The sequence below is a fragment of the Schistocerca cancellata genome, chromosome 3, assembly GCF_023864275.1.
Source record: "Schistocerca cancellata isolate TAMUIC-IGC-003103 chromosome 3, iqSchCanc2.1, whole genome shotgun sequence".
Taxonomy (NCBI): domain Eukaryota; kingdom Metazoa; phylum Arthropoda; class Insecta; order Orthoptera; family Acrididae; genus Schistocerca; species Schistocerca cancellata.
The window spans coordinates 871,302,712-871,329,828 of NC_064628.1; positions in this window are offsets into that span (position 1 = coordinate 871,302,712).

Consider the following 27,117-nt stretch of genomic DNA (forward strand, 5'->3'; position numbering starts at 1 on the left):
TTTGTGCACAGGAGTACCGTTTCGAAGAGTATGTAGTTTGGCTCTTCCCTGGGATCCCAGTGATAGACTCCGTTGCACCACAGCAGGTTTACTGTTACCCTTCGACCATCATATTGACGATGAAACACAGAAATTGCATCCGGTTTCAATACCAAATTCCCAATGCCGATTTCTGTCCACAGGAGTTCCGTTTCGAATAGTATGTAGTTTGGCTCTTCCCTGGGGGCCCAGTGCGAGACTCCAATGGACCACAACAGGTTTACTGTTACCCTTCGCCCATCACATTGAAGATTAAACACAGAAATTGCTACCGGTTTCAATACAAATTTCGCAATGCCGATTTATATTGACGAGAGCAACGTTTCGGGGAGCTTGAGACTCCGATGCACCACAGCACGTTTACTGTTACCCTTCGACCATCACATTGACGATGAAACACAGAAATTGCATCCGGTTTCAATACAAAATTCGCGATGCCGATTTCTGTCCACAGGAGTACCGATTCGAAGAGTATGTAGTTTGGCTCTTCCCTGGGGGCCCAGTGTTACACTCCGATGCACCACAGCTGGTTTACTGTTATCCTTCGACCATCACATTGACGATGAAACACAGAATTTGCATCCGGTTTCAATACAAAATTTGCAATGCCGATTTTTTGTGCACAGGAATACCGTTTCGAAGAGTATGTAGTTTGGCTCTTCCCTGGGGGCTCAGTGTTAGACTCCGATGCACCACAGCAGGTTTACTGTTACCCTTCGACCATCATATTGACGATGAAACACAGAAATTGCATCCGGTTTCAATAACAAATTCCCAATACCGATTTCAGTCCACAGGAGTTCCGTTTCGAAGAGTATGTAGTTTGGCTCTTCCCTGGGGGCCCAGTGTTAGACTCCAATGCACCACATCAGGTTTACTGTTACCCTTCGCCCATCACATTGACGATGAAACACAGAAATTGCTACCAGTTTCAATACAAAATTCGCAATGCCGATTTATATTGACGTAACTAACGTTTCGGGGAGTCTGTCTTTTGGCTGTTCCCTGGGGGCTCAGTGTGAGACTCAGATGCACCACAGCAGGTTTACTGCTACACTTCGACCATCACATTGACGATGAAACACAGAAATTGCATCCGGTTTCAATACAAAATTCGCGATGCCGATTTATCCTGACGTAACTAACGTTTCGGGGAGTCTGTTTTTTGGCTGTTCCCTGGGGGCTCAGTGTGAGACTCAGATGCACCACAGCAGGTTTACTGTTACCCTTCGACCATAACATTGACGATGAAACACAGAAATTTCATCCGGTTTCAATACAAAATTCGCAATACCGATTTTTTGTGCACAGGATTACCGTTTCGAAGAGAATGTAGTTTGGCTCTTCCCTGAGGGCACAGTGTAAGACTCCAATGCACCACAGCAGGTATACTGTTACCCTTCTACCATCACATTGACGATGTAATACAGAAATTGCATCCGGTTTCAATACAAAATTCGCAATGACGATTTATATTGACGAGAGTAACGTTTCGGGGTATCTGTTTTTTGGATCTTCCCTGCAGGCTCAGTGTGAGTCTCCGATGCACCACAGCAGGTTTAATGTTACCCTTCGACCATCACATTCACGATGAAATACAGAAATTGCGTCCGGTTTCAATACAAAATTCGCAATGCCAATTTCCGTCACAGGAGTACCGTATCGAAGAGTATGTAGTTTGGCTCTTCCCTAGGGGCCCAGTGTAGGACTCCGATGCACCACAGCAGGTTTACTGTTACCCTTCGACCATCACATTGACAATGAAACACAGGAATTTCATCCGGTTTCAATACAAAATTCGCAATGCGGATTTATATTGACGAGAGTAAAGTTTCGGGGAGTCTCTGTTTGGCTCTTCCCTGGAGGCTTAGTGTGAGACTCCGGTGCACCACAGCAGATTTACTGTTACCCTTCGACCATCACATTGCGATGAAACACAGAAATTGCATCCGGTTTTAATACAAAATCCGCAATGCCAATTTCTGTCCACAGGAGTACCGTGTCGAAGAGTATGTAGTTTGTCTCTTCCCTGGGGGCCCAGTATTACATTCCGATGCACCACAGCAGGTTTACTGTTATCCTTCGACCATCACATTGACGATGAAACACAGAATTTGCATCCGGTTTCAATACAAAATTCGCGATGCCGATTTATCCTGACGTAACTAACGTTTCGGGGAGTCTGTTTTTTGGCCGTTCCCTGGGGGCTCAGTGTGAGACTCAGATGCACCACAGCAGGTTTACTGTTACCCTTCGACCATCACATTGTTGATGAAACACAGAAATTGCATCCGGTTTCAATACAAAATTCGCGATGCCGATTTATCCTGACGTAACTAACGTTTCGGGGAGTCTGTTTTTTGGCTGTTCCCTGGGGGCTCAGTGTGAGACTCAGATGCACCACAGCAGGTTTGCTGTTACCCTTCGACCATAACATTGACGATGAAACACAGAAATTTCATCCGGTTTCAATACAAAATTCGCAATACCGATTTTTTGTGCACAGGAGTACCGTTTCGAAGAGAATGTAGTTTGGCTCTTCCCTGGGGGCACAGTGTAAGATTCCGATGCACCACAGCAGGTATACTGTTACCCTTCTACCATCACATTGACGATGAAATACAGAAATTGCATCCGGTTTCAATACAAAATTCGCAATGACGATTTATATTGACGAGAGTAACGTTTCGGGGAATCTGTTTTTTGGGTCTTACCTGGAGGCTCAGTGTGAGTCTCCGATGCACCACAGCAGGTTTAATGTTACCCTTCGACCATCACATTCACGATGAAATACAGAAATTGCGTCCGGTTTCAATACAAAATTCGCAATGCCAATTTCCGTCACAGGAGTACCGTTTCGAAGAGTATGTAGTTTGGCTCTTCCCTGGGGGCCCAGTGTAGGACTCCGATGCACCACAGCAGGTTTACTGTTACCCTTCGACCATCACATTGACGATGAAACACAGGAATTTCATCCGGTTTCAATACAAAATTCGCAATGCGGATTTATATTGACGAGAGTAAAGTTTCGGGGAGTCTGTGTTTGGCTCTTCTCTGGGAGCTTAGTGTGAGACTCCGGTGCACCACAGCAGGTTACTGTTACCCTTCGACCATCACATTGCGATGAAACACAGAAATTGCATCCGGTTTTAATACAAAATTCGCAATGCCAATTTCTGTCCACAGGAGTACCGTGTCGAAGAGTATGTAGTTTGTCTCTTCCCTGGGGGCCCAGTGTTAGAGTCCGATGCACCACAGCAGGTTTACTGTTACCCTTCGACCATCACATTGACGATGAAACACAGAAATTGCATCGGGTTTCAATACAAAATTCGCAATGCCGATTTCTGTCCACAGGAGTACTGTTTCGAAGAGTATGTAGTTTGGCTTTTCTCTGGGGGCCCAGTTTTTTCTCCGATGCACCACAGCAGGTTTACTAATACCCTTCGACCATCACATTGACGATGGAACACCGAAATTGCATCTGGGTCCATTACAAAATTCGCAATGCCAATTTATATTGACGAGTTTAAGGTTTCGGGGAGTCTGTAAATTGGCTCTTCCCTGGGGCCTCAGTGTGAGACTCCGATGCACCATAGCATGTTTACTGTTACCCTTCGACCATAACATTGAGGATGAAACACAGAAATTGCATCCGGTTTCAATAAAAAATTCACAATGCCGATTTCCGTCCACAGGAGTACCGTTTCGAAGAGTATGTAGTTTGTCTCTTCCCTGGGGGCCCAGTGTTAGACTCCGATGCACCACAGCAGGTTTACTGTTTCCGTTCGACCATCACATTGACGATGAAACACAGAAATTGCATCCGCATTCAATACAAAATTCGCAATGACGACTTCTATTGACGAGACTAATTTTCGGGGAGTCTGTTTTTTAGCTCTTCCCTGGGGGCTCAGTGTGAGATTCCGATGCACCACAGCAGGTTTACTGTTACCCTTCGACTATCACATTGACGATGAAACACAGAAATTGCATCCGGGTCCAATACAAAATTCGTAATGCAGATTTATATTGACGAGTTTAAGATTTCGGGGAGTCTGTTTTTTGGCTCTTCCCTGGAGGCTCAGTGGGAGACTCCGATGCACCACAGCAGGTTTACTGTTACCCTTTGACCAACACATTGACGATGAAACACAGAAATTGCATCCGGTTTCAATAAAAAATTCGCAATGCCGATTTCCGTCCACAGGAGTACCGTTTCGAAGAGTATGTAGTTTGTCTCTTCCCTGGGGGCCCAGTGTTAGACTCCGATGCACCACAGCAGATTTACTGTTACCCATTCGCCTATCACATTGACGATGAAACACAGAAATTGCATCCGGTTTCAATACAAAATTCCCAATGAAGATTTCTGTCCACAGGAGTACCGTTTCGAAGACTTAGTAGTTTGGCTCTTCCCTGGGGGCCCAGTGTTAGACTCCAATGCACCACAGCAGGTTTACTGTAACCCTTCGACCATCACATTGACGATAAAACACAGAATTTGCATCCGGTTTCAATAGAAAATTCGCAATGCCGATTTTTTGTGCACAGGAGTACCGTTTCGAAGAGTATGTAGTTTGGCTCTTCCCTGGGATTCCAGTGATAGACTCCGTTGCACCACAGCAGGTTTACTGTTACCCTTCGACCATCATATTGACGATGAAACACAGAAATTGCATCCGGTTTCAATACAAAATTCGCGATGCCGATTTCTGTCCACAGGAGTACCGATTCGAAGAGTATGTAGTTTGGCTCTTCCCTGGGGGCCCAGTGTTAGACTCCGATGCACCACAGCAGGTTTACTGTTACCCTTCGACCATCACATTGACGATGAAACACAGAAATTGCTACCGGTTTCAATACAAATTTCGCAATGCCGATTTATACTGACGAGACTAACGTTTCGCGGAGTCTGTTTTTTGGCTGTTCCCTGGGGGCTCAGTGTGAGACTCAGATGCACCACAGCAGGTTTACTGCTACCCTTCGACCATAACATTGACGATGAAACACAGAAATTGCATGCGGTTTAAATACAAAATTCGCGATGCCGATTTCTGTCCACAGGAGTTCTGTTTCGAAGAGTATGTAGTTTGGCTCTTCCCTGGGCGCCCAGTGCGAGACTCCAATGCACCACAACAGGTTTACTGTTACCCTTCACCCATCACATTTACGATGAAACACAGAAATTGCTACCGGTTTCAACACTAATTTCGCAATGCCGATTTATATTGACGAGAGTAACGTTTCAGGGAGCTTGAGACTCCGATGCACCACAGCACGTTTACTGTTCCCTTCGACCATCACATTGACGATGAAACACAGAAATTGCGTCCGGTTTCAATACAAAATTCGCGATGCCGATTTCTGTCCACAGGAGTACCGATTCGAAGAGTATGTAGTTTGGCTCTTCCCTGGGGGCCTAGTGTTAGACTCCGATGCACCACAGCAGGTTTACTGATACCCTTCGACCATCACATTGACGATGAAACACAGAAATTGCATCTGGTTTCAATACAAAATTCGCAATGCCGATTTATATTGACGAGAGTAACGTTTTGGGGAGTCTGTTATTTGGCTGATCCCTTGGGGTTCAGTGTGGGACTCCGATGCACCACAGTAGGTTTACTGTTACCCTTCGACCATCACATTGACGATGAAACACAGAAATTGCATCCGGATGAATACAAAATACACAATGCCGATCACTCTCCACAGGAGTACCGTTCCGAAGAGTAGTATTTACTTTGGCTCTTCCCTTGGGGCCCAGTTTAGACTCCGATGCACCACAGCAGTTTTACTGTTACCCTTCGACCATCACATTGACGATGAAACACAGAAATTGCATCCGGTTTCAATACATATTCGCTATGTCGATTTATATTGACGAGAGTAACGTTTCGGGGAGTCTGTTTTTGGCTCTTCCCTGGGGGCTCAGCGTGAAACTCCGATGCACCACAGCAGGTTTACTGTTACCCTTCGATCCATCACATTGACGATGAAACACAGAAATTGCATCCGGGTCCAATACAAAATTCGTAATGCAGATTTATATTGACGAGTTTAAGATTTCGGGGAGTCTGTTTTTCGGCTCTTCCCTGGGGGCTCAGTGGGACACTCCGATGCACCACAGCAGGTTTACTGTTACCCTTCGATCCATCACATTGACGATGAAACACATAAATTGCATCCGGTTTCAATAAAAAATTCGCAATGTCGATTTATATTGACGAGAGTAATGTTTCGGGGAGTCTGTTATTTGGCTCTTCCCTGGGGGCTCAGCGTGAGACTCCGATGCACCACAGCAGGTTTACTGTTACCCTTCGATCCATCACATTGACGATGAAACACAGAAATTGCATCCGGGTCCAATACAAAATTCGTAATGCAGATTTATATTGACGAGTTTAAGATTTCGGGGAGTCTGTTTTTTGGCTCTTCCCTGGGGGCTCAGTGGGAGACTCCGATGCACCACAGCAGGTTTACTGTTACCCTTTGACCATCACATTGACGATGAAACACATAAATTGCATCCGGTTTCAATAAAAAATTCGCAATGCTGATTTCCGTCCACAGGAGTACCGTTTCAAAGAGTATGTAGTTTGTCTCTTCCCTGGGGGCCCAGTGTTAGACTCCGATGCACCACAGCAGGTTTACTGTTACCCATTCGACTATCACGTTGACGATGAAACACAGAAATTGCATCCGGTTTCAATACAAAATTCCCAATGAAGATATCTGTCCACAGGAGTACCGTTTCGAAGACTATGTAGTTTGGCTCTTCCCTGGGGGCCCAGTGTTAGACTCCGATGCACCACAGCTGGTTTACTGTTACACTTCGACCATCACATTGACGATGAAACACAGATTTTGCATCCGGTTTCAATAGAAAATTTGCAATGCCGATTTTTTGTGCACAGGAGTACCGTTTCGAAGAGTATGTAGTTTGGCTCTTCCCTGGGATCCCAGTGTTAGACTCCGTTGCACCACAGCAGGTTTACTGTTACCCTTCGACCATCACATTGACGATGAAACACAGAAATTGCTACCGGTTTCAATACAAAATTCGCAATGCTGATTTATATTGAGGAGAGTAACGTTTCGGGGAGCTTGAGACTCCGATGCACCACAGCAGGTTTACTGTTGCCCTTCGACCATCACATTGTCGATGAAACACAGAAATTGCATCTGGTTTCAATACAAAATTCGCAATGCCGATTTATATTGACGAGACTAACGTTTCGCGGAGTCTGTTTTTTGGCTGTTCCCTGGGGGCTCAGTGTGAGACTCAGATGCACCGCAGCAGGTTTACTGCTACCCTTCGACCATAACATTGTCGATGAAACACAGAAATTGCATCTGGTTTCAACACAAAATTCGCGATGCCGATTTCTGTCCAGAGGAGTACCGATTCGAAGAGTATGTAGTTTGGCTCTTCCTGGGGGCCTAGTGTTAGACTCCGATGCACCACAGCAGGTTTACTGTTACCCTTCGACCATCACATTGACGATGAAACACAGAAATTGCATCCGGTTTCAATACAAAATTCGCAATGCCGATTTCAGTCCACAGGAGTACCGTTTCGAAGTGTATGTAGTTTGCCTCTTCCCTGGGGACCCAGTGTTCGACTCCGATGCACCACAGCAGGTTTACAGTTACTCTTCGACAATCACATTGACGATGAAACACAGAAATTGCATCGGGTTTCAATACAAAATTCGCAATGCCGATTTCTGTCCACAGGAGTACAGTTTCGAAGAGTATGTAGTTTGGCACTTCCCTGGCGGCCCAGTGTTTTTCTCCGATGCACCACAGCAGGTTTACTAATACCCTTCGACCATCACATTGACGATGGAACACAGAAATTGCATCTGGGTCCAATACAAAATTCGCATTGCCAATTTATATTGACGAGTTTAAGGTTTCGGGGAGTCTTTAAATTGGCTCTTCCCTAGGGGCTCTGTGTGAGACTCCGATGCACCACAGCAGGTTTACTGTTACCCTTCGACCATAACATTGAGGATGAAACACAGAAATTGCATCCGGTTTCAATAAAAAATTCGCAATGCCGATTTCAGTCCACAGTAGTACCGTTTCGAAGAGTATGTAGTTCGTCTCTTCCCTGGCCGCCCAGTGTTAGACTCCGATGCACCACAGCAGGTTTACTGTTACCCTTCGACCATCACATTGACGATGAAACACAGAAATTGCATCCGGCTTCAATACAAAATTCGCAATGAGGATTTATGTCCACAGGAGTACACTTTCGAAGAATACGTAGCTTGGCTCTGCCCTGAGGGCCCAGTGATAGACTCCGATGCACCACAGCTTGTTTACTGTTACCCTTCGACCATCACATTGACGATGAAACACAGAAATTGCATCCGCTTACAATACAAAATTCGCAATGACGACTTATATTGACGAGAGTAACTTTTCGGGGAGTCTGTCCTTTGGCTCTTCCCTGGGGGCTCAGTGTGAGACTCCGATGCACCACAGCAGGTTTACTGTTACCAATCGACCATCACATTGACGATAAAACACAGAAGTTGCATCCGGATTCAATACAAAATTCGCAATGCCGATTTATATTGACGAGGGTAACGTTTCGGGGATTCTGTTATTTGGCTGTTCCCTGGGGGCTCAGTGTGGGACTCCGATGCAACACAGGAGGTTTACTGTTACCCTTCGACCATCACATTGACGATGAAACACAGAAATTGCATCCGGATCATTACAAAATACACAAAGCCGATTACTGTCCACAGGAGTACCGTTCCGAAGAGTATGTACTTTGGCTCTTCCCTTGGGGCCCAGTGTTAGACTCCGATGCACCACCGTAGTTTTACTGTTACCCTTCGACCATCACATTGACGATGAAACACAGAAATTGCATCCGGTTTCAATACATATTCGCTATGTCGATGTATATTGACGAGAGTAACGTTTCGGGGAGTCTGTTTTTTGGCTCTTCCCTGGGGGTTCAGAATGACACACCGATACACTACAGCAGGCTTACTGTTACCCTTCGACCATCACATTTACGATGAAACACAGATATTGCATCTGGTTTCAATACAAAATCCTCAATGCCGATTTATATTGACGAGAATAATGTTTCGGGGTGTCTGTTATTTGGCTCTTCCCTGGGGGCTCAGTGTGAGACACCGATGCACCACAGCAAGTTTACTGTTACCCTTCGACCATGACATTGACGATGAAACACAGAAATTGCATCCGGATCAATACAAAATTCACAATGCCGATTTCTGTCCACAGGAGTACTGTTTCGAAGAGTAAGTAGTTAGGGTCTTCTCTGGGGGCCCAGTGTTAGACTCCGATGCACCACAGCAGGTTTACTGTTACCCTTTGACCATCACATTGACGATGAAACACAGAAATTGCATCCGGTTTCAATACAAAAATCGCAATGCCGATTTATATTGACGAGAGTAACATTTCGGGGACTCTCTTCTTTGGCTCTTCCCTGGGGGCTCAGTGTAAGACTCCGATGCACCACAGCAGCTTTACTGTTACTCTTCGACCATCAAATTGACGATGAAACACAGTAATTGAATCAGGTTTCAATACAAAATTCGCAATGTCGTTTTCTGTCCACAGGAGTACCGTTTCGAAGAGTAAGTAGTTTGGCTCTTCTCTTGGGGCCCAGTGTTAGACTCAGATGCACCACAGCAGGTTTACTGTCACCCTCCTACCATCACATTGACGATGAAACACAGAAATTGCATACGGTTTCAATACATATTCGCTATGTCGATTTATATTGACGAGAGTAACGTTTCGGGGAGTCTGTTATTTGGCTCTTCCCTGGGGGCTCAGTGTGAGACTCCGATGCACCACAGCAGGTTTACTGTTACCCTTCGACCATGACATTGACGATGAAACACAGAAATTGCATCCGGATCAATACAAAATTCACAATGCGGATTTCTGTCCACAGGAGTACCGTTTCGAAGAGTAAGTAGTTTGGCTCTTCTCTGGGGGCCCAGTGTTAGACTCCGATGCACCACAGCAGGTTTACTGTTACCCTTCGACCATCACATTGACGATGAAACACAGAAATTGCATCCGGTTTAAATACAAAATTCGCAATGCCGATTTATATTGACGAGAGTAACATTTCGGGGAATCTGTTCTTTGGCTCTTTCCTGGAGGCTCAGTGTGAAACTCCGATGTACCACAGCAGGTTTACTGTTACTAGTCGACCATCACATTGACGATGAAACACAGAAATTGCATCTGGTTTCAATACAAAATTCCAAATGCAGATTTATACGGACAAGAGTGACGTTTCAGGGTGCCTGTGATTTGGCTCTTCCCTGGGGGCTCAGTGTGAAACTCCGATGCACCACAGCAGGTTTACTGTTACACTTCGACCATCACATTGACGATGAAACACTGTAATTGCATCTGGTTTCAATACAAAATTCGCAATGCCGATTTATGTGGACGAGAGTGACTTTTCAGGGAGCCTGTGAAATTGGCTCTTCCCTGGGGGCTCAGTGTGACACTCCGATGCACCACAGCAGGTTTACTGTTACACTTCGACCATCACATTGACGATGAAACACAGTAATTGCATCCGGTTTCAATATAAAACTCGCAATGGCGAATTATATTGACGAGGGTAACGGTTCGCTGAGTCTGTTATTTGGGTCTTCCCTGATGGCTCAGTGTGAGACTCCGATACACCACAGCAAGTTTACTGTTACCCTTCGACCATGACATTGACGAGGAAACACAGAAATTGCATCCGGATCAATACAAAATTCGCAATGCCGATTTCTGTCCACAGGAGTACCGTTTCGAAGAGTAAGTAGTTTGGCTCTTCTCTGGTGGCCCAGTGTTAGACTCCGATGCACCACAGCAGGTTTACTGTTACCCTTCGACCATCACATTGACGATGAAACACAGAAATTGCATACGGTTTCAATACATATTCGCTATGTCGATTTATATTGACGAGAGTAACATTTCGGGGAGTCTGTTCTTTGGCTCTTCCCTGGGGGCTCAGTGTGAGACTCCGATGCACCACAGCAGCTTTACTGTTACTCTTCGACCATCAAATTGACGATGAAACACAGAAATTGAATCAGGTTTCAATACAAAATTCGCAATGCCGATTTCTGTCCACAGGAGACCGTTTCGAAGAGTAAATAGTTTGGATCTTCTCTGGGGGCCCAGTGTTAGACTCCGATGCACCACAGCAGGTTTACTGTTGCCCTTCGACCATCACATTGACGATGAAACACAGAAATTGCATACGGTTTCAATACATATTCGCTATGTCGATTTATATTGACGAGAGTAACGTTTCGGGGAGTCTGTTATTTGTCTCTTCCCTGGGGGCTCAGTGTGAGACTCCGATGCACCACAGCAGGTTTACTGTTACCCTTCGACCATGACATTGACGATGAAACACAGAAATTGAATAGGTTTCAATACAAAATTCGCAATGCCGATTTCTGTCCACAGGAGTACCGTTTCGAAGAGTACGTAGTTTGGCTCTTCTCTGGGGGCCCAGTGTTAGACTCCGATGCAGCACAGCAGGTTTACTGTTACCCTTCGACCATCACATTGACGATGAAACACAGAAATTGCATCCGGTTTCAATACAAAATTCGCAATGCCGATTGATATTGACGAAGTTTACGTTTCGGGGAGTCTGTAATTTGACTCTACCCTGGGGGCTCAGTGTGTGACTCCGATGCACCACAGCAGGTTTACTGTTACCCTTCGACCATAACATTGACGATGAAACACAGAAATTGCATCTGGTTTCAATACACAACTCGCAATGCCGATTTATACGGACGAGAGTGACGTTTCAGGGAGCCTGTGATTTGGCTCTTCCCTGGGGGCTCAGTGTGAGACTCCGATGCACCACAGCAGGTTTACTATTAGCCTTTAACCATCAAACGGACGGTGAAACACAGAAATTACATCCGGTTTCAATACAAATTTCCCAATGCCGATTTATATTGACGAGAGTAACGTTTCGGGGGCTCTGTTCTTTGGCTCTTCCCTGGGGGCTCAGTGTAAGACTCCGATGCACCGCAGCAGGTTTACTGGTAACCTTCGACCATCACATTGACGATGAAACACAGAAATTGCATCCGGTTTCAATACAAAATTCGCAATGCCGATTTATATTGACGAGAGTAACATTTCGGGGGCTCTGTTCTTTGGCTCTTCCCTGGGGGCTCAGTGTAAGACTCCGATGCACCACAGCAAGTTTACTGGTAACCTTCGACCATCATATTGACGATGAAACACAGAAATTGCATCAGGTTTCAATACAAAATTCGCAATGCCGATTTATATTGACGAGAGTAACGTTTCAGAGAGTCTCTTTGGCTCTTCCCTGGGGGCTCAGTGTGAGACACCGATGCACCACAGCAGGTTTACTGGTAACCTTCGACCATCATATTGACGATGAAACACAGAAATTGCATCCGGTTTCAATACAAAATTCGCAATGCCGATTTATAGTGACGAGGGTAACGTTTCGGGGAGTCTGATATTTGGCTCTTCCCTGGGGGCTCTGAGTGCGACTCCGATGCACCACATCAGGTTTACTGTTACCCTTCGACCATGACATAAACGATGAAACACAGAAATTGCATCCGGATCAATACAAAATTCACAATGCCGATTTCTGTCCACAGGAGTACCGTTTCGAAGAGTAAGTAGTTTGGCTCTTCCCTGGGGGCCTAGTGTTAGACTCCGATTAACCACAGCAGGTTGACTGTTACCCTACGACCATCACATTGACGATGAAACACCGAAAATGCATCCGGTTTCAATACAAAATTCACAATGCCGATTTATATTGACGAGAGTAACGTTTCGAGGAGTCTGTTTTTTGGCTCTTCCCTGGGGGCTCAATGTGAGACTCCGATGCACCACAGGGGGGTTACTGTTACCCTTCGACCATCAAATTGACGATGAAACACAGAAATTTCATCCAGTTTAAAAACAAAATTCGGAATGCCGATTTCTGTCCACTGGAGTACCGTTTCGAAGAGTATGTAGTTTGGCTGTTCCCTGGGGGCCCAGTGTTAGACTCCGATGCACCACAGAAGGTTTACTGTTACCCTTCTACCATCACATTGACGATGAAACACAGAAATTGCATCCGGTTTCAATACAAAATTCGCAATGCCAATTTATATTGACGAGAGTAACGTATCGGGGAGTCTGTTTTTGGCTCCTCCTGGGGGTTTAGTGTGATACTCCGACGCTCCTCAGCAGGTTTACTGTTAACCTTCGACCATCAAATTGTCGATGAAAAACAGATATTGCATCCGGTTTCAATACAAAATTCGCAATGTCGATTTCTGTCCACAGGAGTACCGTTTCGAAGAGTATGTAGTTTGGCTCTACCCCTGGGGGTCCAGTGTTAGACTCCCATGCACGACAGAAGGTTTACTGTTACGATCATCACATTGACGATGAAACACAGAAATTGCATCCAGATTCAATACAAAATTCGCAATGCCGATTTCAGTCCACAGAAGTACCGTTTCGAAGAGTATGTAGTTTGGCTCTTCCCTGCTGGCCCAGTGTTAGACTCCGATGCACCACAGCAGGTTTACTGTTACCCTTCGACCATCAAATTGACGATGAAACACAGAAATTGCATCCGGTTTCAATACAAAATTCGCAATGCCGATTTCAGTCCACAGAAGTACCGTTTCGAAGAGTATGTAGTTTAACTATTCCCTGGGGCCGAAGGTTAGAATCCGATGCTCTACAAAAGGTTTACGTTACCCTTCGACCATCACATTGACGATGAAACACAGAAATTGCATCCGGTATCAATACAAAATTTGCAATGCTGATTTATATTGACGAGAGTAACGTTTCGGGGAGACTGTTTTATGGCTCTTCCCTGGGCGCCCAGTGTTAGACTTCGATGCACCACAGCAGGTTTACTGTTACCCTTCAACCATCACATTGACGATGAAACGAGGAAATTGCATCCGGTTTCAATACAAAATCCGCAATGCCGATTTCTGTCCACAGGAATACCGTTTCGAAGAGTATGTAGTTTGGCTCTTCCCTGGGGGCCCAGTGTTAGACTCCGATGAACCGCAGCAGGTTTACTGTTACCCTTCGTCCATCACATTGACGATGATACACAGGAATGGCATCCGCTTTCAATACAAAATTCGCTATGGCGATTTATATTGACGAGAGTAACGTTTCGGGGAGTCTGTTTTTTGGCTCTTCCCTGGGGGCTCAGTGTGAGGCTCCGATGCACCACAGCAGGTTTACTGTTACCCTTCGACCATCAAATTGACGATGAAATACAGAAATTGGATCCGGTTTCAATACAAAATTCGCAATGCCGATTTCTGTGCACAGGAGTACCGTTTCGAAGAGTATGTAGTTTGGCTCTTCCCTGGGGGCCCAGTGTTAGACTTCGATGCACCACAGCAGGCTTACTGTTACACGTCGACCATCACATTGACGATGAAACACAGAAATTGCATCCGGTTTCAACAAAAAATTCGCAATGCCGATTTCTAACCACAGGAGTACCGTTTCGAAGAGTATGTAGTTTGGCTCTTTTCCTGGGGGTCCAGTGTTAGACTCCCATGCACGACAGAAAGTTTACTGTTACCCTTCGACCATCACATTAACGAGGAAACACAGAATTTGCATCCGGTTTCAATATAAAATTCGCAATGCCGATTCATATTGACGAGAGTATGGTTTGTTGGAGTCTGTTTTTTGGCTCTTCCCTGGGGGCTCAGTGTGAGACTCCGATGCACCACAACAGGTTTACTGTTACCCTTCGACCATCACATTGACGATGAAACACAGAAATTGCAACCGGTTTCAATACGAAATTTGCAATGCCGATTTATATTGACGATGGTTACGTTTCGCGGAGTCTGTAAATTGGCTCTTCCCTGGGGGCTCAGTGTGAGACTACAAAGCACCACAGCAGGTTTACTATTACCCTTTGACCATGACATTGACGATGAAACACAGAAATTACAGCCGGATCAATACAAAATTCACAACGCCGATTTCTATCCACAGGAGTACCGTTTCGAAGAGTAAGTAGCTTGGCTCTTCCCTGGGCGCCCAGTGTTACACTCCGATTCACAACAGCAGGTATACTGTTACCTAGGACCATCACATTGACGATGAAACACAGAAATTGCATCCGGATTCAATACAAAATTCGCAATGCCGATTTATATTGACGAGAGTAACGTTTCAGGCAGTCTGTTATTTGGCTCTTCCCTGGGGGCTCAGTGTGAGACTCCGATGCACCACAGCAGGTTTACTGTTACCCTCCGACCATCAAATTGACGATGAAACACAGAAATTTCATCCAGTTTCAAAACAAAATTCGGAATGCCGATTTCTGTCCACTGGAGTACCGTTTCTAAGAGTAAGTAGTTTAACTCTTCCCTGGGGGCCCAGTGTTAGACTCCGATGCACCACAGCAGGTTTACTGTTACCCTTCGACCATCACATTAACGAGGAAACACAGAAAATGCACCCGGTTTCAATACAAAATTCGCAATGCCGATTTATATTGACGAGAGTAATGTTTCGGTTAGTCTGTTTTTTCGCTCTTCCCTGGGGGCTCAGTGTGAGACTCCGATGCACCACAGCAGGTTTACTGTTACCCTTCGACCATCAAATTGACGATGTAACACAGAAATTACATCCGGTTTCAATACAAAATTCGCAATGCCAATTTCTATCCACTGGAGTACCGCGTCGAAGAGTATGTAGTTTGGCTCTTCCCTGGGGGCCCAGTGTTAGACTCCGATGCACCACAGAAGGTTTACTGTTGCACTTCGACCATCACATTGCCGATGAAACACAGAAATTGCATTCGGGTTCAATTCAAAATTCGCAATGCCGATTTATATTGACGAGAGTAACGTTTCGAGGAGTCTGTTATTTGGCTCTTCCCTGGGGGCTCAGTGTGAGATTCCGATGCACCACAGCAGGTTTACTGTTACACTTCGACCATCACATTGACGATGAAACACAGAAATTGGATCCGGTTTCAACAAAAAATTCGCAATGCCGATTTCTGTCCACAGGAATACCGTTTCGAAGAGTATGTGGTTTGGCTCTTACCTGGACGTTCAGAGTTAGAATTCGATGCACCACAGCAGGTTTACTGTTACCGTTCAACCATCACATTGACGATGAAACACAGAAATTGCATCCGGTTTCAATACAAATTTCGCAATGCCGATTTATATTGACGAGAGTAACGTTTCACGGAGTCTGTTTTTTGGGCCTTCCCTGGGGGCTCAGTGTGAGACTCCGATGCACCACAGCAGGTTTACTGTTACCCTTCAACCATCACATTGACGATGAAACACAGAAATTGCAACCGGTTTCAATACGAAATTCGCAATGCCGATTTATATTGACGATGGTTACGTTTCGCGGAGTCTGTAAATTGGCTCTTCCCTGGGGGCTCAGTGTGAGACTCCAAAGCACCACAGCAGGTTTACTATTATCCTTCGACCATGACATTGACGATGAAACACAGCAATTGCAGCCGGATCAATACAAAATTCACAACGCCGATTTCTATCCACAGGAGTACCGTTTTGAAGAGTAAGTAGCTTGGCTCTACCCTGGGGGCCCAGTGTTACACTCCGATTCACAACAGCAGGTATACTGTTACCTAGGACCATCACATTGACGATGAAACACAGAAATTGCATCCGGTTTCAATACAAAATTCGCAATGCCGATTCATTTTGACGAGAGTAACGTTTCGGGGAGTCTGTATTTCGGCTCTTCCCTGCGTGCTCAGTGTGAGACTCCGATGCACCACAGCACGTTTACTGTTACCCTTCGACCATGACATTGACGAAGAAACACAGAAATTGCATCCGGTTTCAATACAAAATTCGCAATGCCGATTTCTGTCCGTAGGAATACCGTTTCGAAGAGTATGTAGTTTTGCTCTTACCTGGACGTTCAGTGTTTGAATTCGATGCACCACAGCAGGTTTACTGTTACCCTTCAACCATCACATTGACGATAAAACGAGGAAATTGCATCCGGTTTCAACACAAAATTCGCAATGCCGATTTCTGTCCACAGGAATACCGTTTCGAAGAGTAAGTAGTTTGGCTCTTCCCTGGGGGCCCAGTGTAGACTCCGATGCATCTCAGCAGGTTTATTGTCACCCTTCGACCATCACATTGACGATGAAACACAGAAAATGCATCCGGTTTCAATACAAAATTCGCAATGCCGAGTTATATTGACGAGAGTAACGTTTTGGGCAGTCTTTTATTTGTTTCTTCCCTGGGGGTTCAGTGTGAGACTCCGATGCACCACAGCAGGTTTACTGTTACCCTTCGACCATGACAGTGACGATGAAACACAGAAATTGCATCCGGTTTTAACACAAATTTCGCAATGCCGATTTCTATCCACTGGAGTACCGTTTCGAAGAGTATGTAGTTTGGCTCTTCTCTGGGGGCCCAGTGTTAGACTCCGATGCACCACAGCAGGTTTACTGTTACCCTTCGACCATCACATTGACGATGAAACACAGAAATTGCATTCGGTTTCAATACAAAATTCGCAATGCCCCTTTCTGTCCACAGGAGTACCGTTTCGAAGACTATGTAGTTTGGCTCTTCCCTGGGGGCCCAGTGTTAGACTTCGATGCACCACAGCAGGCTTACTGTTACCCGTCGACCATCACATTGACGATGAAACACAGAAATTGCATCCGGTTTCAACACAAAATTCGCAATGCCGATTTCTGTCCACAGGAGTACCGTTTCGAAGAGTATGTAGTTTAACTATTCCCTGGGGGCCGAAGGTTGGAATCCGATGCTCTAATATAGGTTTACGTTACCCTTCGACCATCACATTGACGATGAAACACAGAAATTGCATTCGGTTTCAATACAAAATTCGCAATGCCGATTTCCGTCCACAGGAATACCATTTCGAAGAGAATGTAGTTTGTCTCTTACCTGGGCGCCCAGTGTTAGACTTCGATGCACCACAGCACGTTTACTGTTACCCTTCGACCATCACATTGACGATGAAAGACAGAAATTGCATCCGGTTTCAATACAAAATTCGCAATGCCGATTTATATTGACGAGAGTAACGTTTCAGGGAGTCTGTTCTTTGGCTCTTCCCTGGGGGCTCAGTGTGAGACTCCGATGCACCACAGCAGGTTTACTGTTACCCTTCGACCATCACATTGACGATGAAACACAGAAATTGCATCCGGTTTCAATACAAAATTCGCAATGCCGATTTATATTGACGAGAGTAACGTTTCAGGGAGTTTGTTTTTTGGCTCGTCCCTGGGGGCTCAGTGTGAGACTCCGTTGCACCACAGCAGGCTTACTGTTACCCTTCGACCATCACATTGACGATGAAACACAGAAAATGCATGCGGTTTCAATACAAAATTCGCAATGCCGATTTATATTGACGAAAGTAACGTTTCGGGCAGTCTGTTACTTGGTTCTTCCCTGGGGGCACAGTGTGAGATTCCAATGCACCCCAGCGGGTTTACTGTTACACTTCGACCATCACATTGACGATGAAACACAGAAATTGCATCCGGTTTCAATATAAAATTCGCAATGCCGATTTATATTGACGAGAGTAACATTTCGGGGAGTCTGTTATTTGGTTCTTGCCTGGGGGTTCAGTGTGAGACTCCGATGCACCACAGCAGGTTTACTGTTACCCTTCGACCATCACATTGACGATGAAACACAGAAATTGCATTCGGTTTCAATACAAAATTCGCAATGCCCCTTTCTGTCCACAGGAGTACCGTTTCGAAGACTATGTAGTTTGGCTCTTCCCTGGGGGCCCAGTGTTAGACTTCGATGCACCACAGCAGGCTTACTGTTACCCGTCGACCATCACATTGACGATGAAACACAGAAATTGCATCCGGTTTCAATACAAAATTCGCAATGCCGATTTATAGTGACGAGGGTAGCGTTTCGGGGAGTTTGACATTTGGCTCTTCCCTGGGGGCTCTGTGTGAGACTCCGATGCACCACAGCAGATTTACTGTTACCCTTCGACCATGACATTGACGATGAAACACAGAAATTGCATCCGGATCAATACAAAATTCACAATGCCGATTTCTGTCCACAGGAGTACCGTTGCGAAGAGTAAGTAGTTTGGCTCTTCCCTGGGGGCCCAGTGTAGACTCCGATGCACCTCAGCAGGTTTATTGTCACCCTTCGACCATCACATTGACGATGAAACACAGAAAATGCATCCGGTTTCAATATAAAATTCGCAATGCCGATTTATATTGACGAGAGCAACATTTCGGGGAGTCTGTTATTTTGTTCTTCCCTGGGGGTTCAGTGTGAGACTCCGATGCACTACAGCAGGTTTACTGTTACCCTTTGACCATGACAGTGACGATGAAACACAGAAATTGCATCCGGTTTCAACACAAAATTCGCAATGCCGATTTATATTGACGAGAGTAACGTTTCGGGGAGACTGTTTTTTGGCTCTTCCCTGGGGGCTCAGTGTGAGACTCCAATGCACCACAGCAGGTTTACTGTTACCCTTCTTCCATCACATTGACGATGAATCACAGAAATTGCATCCGGTTTCAATACAAAATTCGCAATGCCGATTTATATTGACGAGAGTAACGTTTCAGGGAGTCTGTTTTTTGGCTCTTCCCTGGGGGCTCAGTGTGAGACTCCGATGCACCACAGAAGGTTTACTGTTACCCTTCGACCATCACATTCACGATGAAACACAGAAATTGCATTCGGTTTCAATACAAAATTCGCAATGCCGATTTATATTGACGAGAGTAACGTTTCAGGGAGTCTGTCTTTTGGCTCATCCCTGGGGGCTCAGTGTGAGACTCTGATGCACCACAGCAGGTTTACTGTTACCTTTCGACCATCATGTTGACATGAAACAGAGAAAATGCATCCGGTTTCAATACAAAATTCGCAATGCCGATTTATATTGACGAGAGTAACATTTCGGGGAGTCTAATATTTGATTCTTCCCTGGGGGTTCAGTGTGAGACTCCGTTGCACCACAGCAGGTTTACTGTTACCCTTCGACCATCACATTGACGATGAAACACAGAAATTGGATCCGGTTTCAATACAAAATTCGCAATGCCGATTTATATTGACGAGAGCAACATTTCGGGGAGTCTGTTATTTTGTTCTTCCCTGGGGGTTCAGTGTGAGACTCCGATGCACCACAGCAGGTTTACTGTTACCCTTCGACCATCACATTGACGATGAAACACAGAAATTGCATTCGGTTTCAATACAAAATTCGCAATGCCCCTTTCTGTCCACAGGAGTACCGTTTCGAAGACTATGTAGTTTGGCTCTTCCCTGGGGGCCCAGTGTTAGACATCGATGCACCACAGCAGGCTTACTGTTACCCGTCGACCATCACATTGACGATGAAACACAGAAATTGCATCCGGTTTCAACACAAAATTCGCAATGCCGATTTATATTGACGAGAGTAACGTTTCGGGGAGACTGTTTTGTGGCTCTTCCCTGGGGGCTCAGTGTGAGACTCCAATGCACCACAGCAGGTTTACTGTTACCCTTCTTCCATCACATTGACGATGAATCACAGAAATTGCATCCGGTTTCAATACAAAATTCGCAATGCCGATTTATATTGACGAGAGTAACGTTTCAGGGAGTCTGTTTTTTGGCTCTTCCCTGGGGGCTCAGTGTGAGACTCCGATGCACCACAGAAGGTTTACTGTTACCCTTCGACCATCACATTCACGATGAAACACAGAAATTGCATTCGGTTTCAATACAAAATTCGCAATGCCGATTTATATTGACGAGAGTAACGTTTCAGGGAGTCTGTCTTTTGGCTCATCCCTGGGGGCTCAGTGTGAGACTCTGATGCACCACAGCAGGTTTACTGTTACCTTTCGACCATCATGTTGACATGAAACAGAGAAAATGCATCCGGTTTCAATACAAAATTCGCAATGCCGATTTATATTGACGAGAGTAACATTTCGGGGAGTCTAATATTTGATTCTTCCCTGGGGGTTCAGTGTGAGACTCCGTTGCACCACAGCAGGTTTACTGTTACCCTTCGACCATCACATTGACGATGAAACACAGAAATTGGATCCGGTTTCAATACAAAATTCGCAATGCCGATTTCTGTGCACAGGAGTACCGTTTCGAAGAGTATGTTGTTTGGCTCTTCCCTGGGGGCCCGGTGTTGGACTTCGATGCACCACAGCAGGCTTACTGTTACACGTCGACCATCACATTGACGATGATACACAGGAATGGCATCCGGTTTCAATACAAAGTTCGCTATGGCGATTTATATTGACGAGAGTAACGTTTCGAGGAGTCTGTTTTTTGGCTCTTCCCTGGGGGCTCTGTGATAGACTCCGATGCACCACAGCAGGTTTACTGTTACCCTTCGTCCATCGCATTGACGATGAAACACAGATATTGCATCCGGTTTCAATACAAAATTCGCAATGCCGATTTCTGTCCACAGGAGTACCGTTTCGAAGAGTATGTAGTTTTGCTCTTGCCTGGGGGCCCAGTGTTAGAATCCGATGCACCACAGTAGGTTTACATTTACCCTTCGACCATCACATTGACGATGAAACACAGAAATTGCATACGGTATCAATACAAAATTTGCAATGCCGATTTATATTGACGAGAGTAACGTTTCAGGGAGCCTGTTTTATGGCTCCTCCCTGGGGGCTCTGTGATAGACTCCGATGCACCACAGCAGAATTACTGTTATCCTTCGTCCATCGCATTGACGATGAAACACAGAAATTGCATCCGGATTCAATACAAAATTCGCAATGCCGATTTCCGTCCACAGGAGTACCGTTTCGAAGAGAATGTAGTTTGTCTCTTACCTGGGGGCCCAGTGTTAGACTCCGATGAACCACAGCAGGTTTGCTGTTACCCTTCGTCCATCACATTGACGATGATACACAGGAATGGCATCCGGTTTCAATACAAAGTTCGCTATGGCGATTTATATTGACGAGAGTAACGTTTCGAGGAGTCTGTTTGTTGGCTCTTCCCTGGGGGCTCAGTGTGAGACTCCGATGCACCACATCAGGTTTACTGTTACCCTTCGACTATCACATTGACGATGAAACACAGAAATTGCATCCGGTTTCAATACAAAATTCGCAATGAGGACTTATGTTGACGAGAGTAACTTTTCGGGGAATCTGTTTCTTGGCTCTTCCCTGGGGGCTCAGTGTGAGGCTCCGATGCACCACAGGAGGTTTACTGTTACCCTTCGACCATCACATTGACGATGAAACACGGAAATTGCATCCGGTTTCAATACAAAATTCGCAATGCCGATTTATATTGACGAGAGTAACGTTTCAGGGAGTCTGTTTTTCGGCTCTTCCCTGGGGGCACAGTCTGAGATTCCGATGCACCACAGCAAGTTTGCTGGTACCCTTCGACTATCACATTGACGATGAAACACATAAATTGCATCCGGATAAATACAAAATTCACAATGCCGATTTATATCGACGAGAGTAACGTTTCAGGGAGTCTGTTTTTGACACTTCACTGGGGGCTCAGTGTGAGACTCCGATGCACCACAGCAGGTTTACTGTTACCCTTCGACCATCACGTTGACGATGAAACACAGAAAATGCATCCGGTATAAATACAAAATTCACAATGCCGATTTCTGTCCACAGGAGTACCGATTCGAAGAGTAAGTAGTTTGGCTCATCCCTGGGGGCCCAGTGTTAGACTCCGATGCACCACAGCAGGTTTACTGTTACCCTACGACCATCACATTGACGATGAAACACAGAAATTGAATCCGTTATCAATACAAAATTTGCAATGCCGATTTATATTGACGAGAGTAACGTTTCGGGGAGACTGTTTTATGGCTCTTCCCTGGGGGCTCAGTGTGAGACTCCGATGCACCACAGCAGGTTTACTGTTACCCTTCGTCCATCACATTGACGATGAAACACAGAAATTGCATCCGGTTTCAATACAAAATTTGCAATGCCGGTTTATATTGACGAGAGTAACGTTTCAGGGAGCCTGTTTTATGGCTCTTCCCTGGGGGCTCAGTGTGATACTCCGATGCACCACAGCAGGTTTACTGTTACCCTTCGTCCATCACATTGACGATGAAACACAGAAATTGCATCCGGTTTCAATACAAAATTCGCAATGCCGATTTCCGTCCACAGGAGTATCGTTTCGAAGAGAATGTAGTTTGTCTCTTACCTGGGCGCCCAGTGTTAGACTTCGATGCACGACAGCAGGTTTACTGTTACCCTTCAACCATCACATTGATGATGAAACACAGAAATTGCATCCGGTTTCAATACAAAATTCGCAATGCCGATTTCTGTCCACAGGAGTACCGTTTCGAAGAGTATGTAGTTTGGCTCTTCCCTGGGGGCTCAGTGTGAGACTCCGATGCACCACAGCAGGTTTACTGTTACCCTTCGACCATCACATTGACGATGAAACACAGAAATTGCATCCGGTTTCAATACAAAATTCGCAATGACGACTTATATTGACGAAAGTAACTTTTCGGGGAGTCTGTTTTTTGGCTCTTCCCTGGGGGCTCAGTGTGAGGCTCCGACGCACCAAAGCAGGTTTACTGTTACCCTTCGACCATCATATTGACGTTGAAACACAGAAATTGCATCCGGTTTCAATACAAAATTCGCAATGCCGATTTATATTCACGTGAATACCTTTTCAGGGAGTCTGTTTTTAGGGTCTTCCCTGGAGGCTCTGTGTGACATTGCGATGCACCACAGCAGGTTTCCTGTTACCCTTCGACCATCACATTGACGATGAAACACAGAAATTGCGTCCTGTTTTAATACAAAATTCGCAATGCCGATTTATATAGACGAAGGTAACGTTTCGTGGAGTCTGTAATTTGGCTCTTCCCTTGGGGCTCAGTGTGAGACTCCCATGCATCACAGCAGGTTTACTGTTACCATTCGACCATCACATTGACGATGAAACACAGAAATTGCATCCGGTTTCAATACAAAATTCGCAATGCCGATTTATATTGACGAGAGTAATGTTTCAGGGAGTCTGCATTTTGGCTCTTCCCTGGGGGCTCAGTGTGAGACTCCGATGCACCACAGCAGGTTCACTGTTACCCTTCTACCATCGCATTGACGATGAAACACAGACATTGCATCCGGTTTCAATACAAATATCGCAACGCCGATTTATATAGACGAGGGTAACATTTCGGGGAGTCTGTTATTTCGCTCTTCCCTGGGGGCTCAGTGTGAGACTCCAATGCACCAATTGTTACCCTTCGACCATGACATTGACGATGAAAAACAGAAATTGCATCCGGATCAATACAAAATTCGCAATGCCGATATCTGTCCACAGGAATAACGTTTCGAAGAGTATGTAGTTTGGCTCTTCCCTGGGGGCCCAGTGTTAGACTCCGATGCACCACAGCAGGTTTACTGTTACCCTTCGACCATCACATTGACGATGAAACACAGAAATTGCATCTCGTTTCAAAACAAAATTCGCAATGCCGATTTATATTGACGAGAGTAACGTTTTCGGGAGTCTGTTTTTTGGCACTTCCCTGGGGGCTCAGTGTAAGACTCCGATGCACCACAGCATGATTACTGATACCCTTCGACCTTCCCATTGACGATGAAACACAGAAATTGCATCCGGTTTCAATACAAAATTCGCAATGCCGATATCTGTCCACAGGAGTAACGATTCGAGGAGTATGTAGTTTGGCTCTTCCCTGGGGGCCCAGTGTTAGAATTAGATGCACCACAGTAGTTTTACGTTACCCTTCGACCATCACATTGACGATGAAACACAGAAATTGCATCCGGTATCAATATAAAATTTGCAGTGCCTATTTATAATGACGTGAGTAACGTTTCGGGGAGACTGTTTTATGGCTCTTCCCTGGGGGCTCAGTGTGAGACTCCGATGCACCACAGCAGGTTTACTGTTACCCTTCGACCATCACATTCACTATGAAACACAGAAATTGCATCCGCTTTCAATGCAAATGTCGCAATGCCGATTTCAGTCCACAGGAGTACCATTTCGAAGAGTATGTACTATGGCTCTTCCCTGGCGGCCCAATGTTAGACTGCGATTCACCACAGCAAGTTTACTGTTACCCTTCGACCATCACATTGACGATGAAACACAGAAATTGCATCCGGTTTCAATACAAAATCGCAATGCCGATTTATATTGACGACAGTAACGTTTCAGGGAATCTGTTTTTTGGCTCTTCCCTGGGGGCTCAGTGTGAGACTCCGATGCACCACAGCAGGTTTACTGTTACCCTTCGACCATCACATTGACGATGAAACACAGAAATTGCATCCGGTTTTAATACAAATTTCGCAATGCCGATTTCTGTCCTCAGGAGTACCATTTCGAAGAGTATGTACTATGGCTCTTCCCTGGAGGCCCAATGTTAGACTGCGATGCACCACAGCAAGTTTACTGTTACCCTTCGACCATCACATTGACGATGAAACACAGAAATTGCATCCGGTTTCAATACAAAATCGCAATGCCGATTTGTATTGACGAGAGTAACGTTTCGGGATGTGTGTATTTCGGCTCTTCCCTGGGGGCTCAGTGTGATAGTCCGATGCACCACAGCAAGTTTACTGATAACCTTCGACCATCACATTGCCGATGAAACACAGAAATGGCATCCGGTTTCAATACAAAATTTCCAATGCCGATTTATATTGACGAGAGTAACGTCTCAGGGAATCTGTTATTTGGCTCTACCCTGAGTGCTCAGTGTGAGACTCCGATAAACCACAGCAGGTTTACTGTTACCCCTCGACCATCGCATTGACGATGAAACACAGAATTTGTATTCGGTTTCAATATAATATTCGCAATGCTGATTTATAATGACGTGAGTAACATTTCGGGAAGTCCGTTTATTGGCTCTTCCCCGGGGGCTCAGTGTGAGACTCCGATGCACCACAGCGGGTTTACTGTTACGCTACGACCATCACATTGACGATCAAACACAGAAATTGCAGCCGTTTTTAATGCAAAATTCGCAATGCCGATCTATATTGCCGAGAGTAACGTTTCGGGGAGTCTGTTATTTGGCTCTTCCCTGGGTGCTCAGTGAGAGACTCTGATGCACCACAGCAGGTTTACTGTTACCCTTCGACCATGACATTGACGATGAAACACAGAAATTGCACCCGAATCAATACAAAATTCACAATGCCGAATTCTGTCAACAGGAGTACCGTTTCGAAGAGTATGTACTTTGGCTCTTCCCTGGGGGCACAGTGTTAGACTCCGATGCACCACAGCAGGTTTACTGTTACCCTTCGACCATCACATTGACGATGAAACACAGAAATTGCATCCGGTTTCAATACAAATTTTCCAAAGCCAATTTATATTGACGAGAGTAACGTTTCACAGAGTCTGTTATTTGGCTCTCCCCTGGGGGCTCAGTGTGAGACTCCGATGCACCACAGCAGGTTTACTGTTACCCTCCGACCATGACATTGACGATGAAACACAGAAACTGCATCCGGATCAATAAAAAATTCACACTGCCGCTTTCAGTCCTTAGGAGTACCGTTACGATGAGTATGCAATTTGGCTCTTCCCTGGGGAACCAGTGTTAGACTCCGATGCACCACAGCAGGTTTACTGTTACCCTTCGACTATCACATTGACGACGAAACACAGAAATTGCATCCGGTTTCAATACAAAATCGCAAAGCCGATTTATATTGACGAGAGTAACGTTTCGGGGAATCTGTTCTTTGGCTCTTCCCTGGGGGCTCAGTGTGAGACTTCGATGCCCCACAGTAGGTTTACTGTAACCCTTCGACCATCACATTGACGATGACACACAGAAATTGCAACCGGTTTCAATACAAAATTCGCAATGCCAATTTCTGTCCTCAGGAGTACCGTTTCGATGAGTATGTACTTTGGCTCTTTCCTGGGGAACCAGTGTTAGACTCCT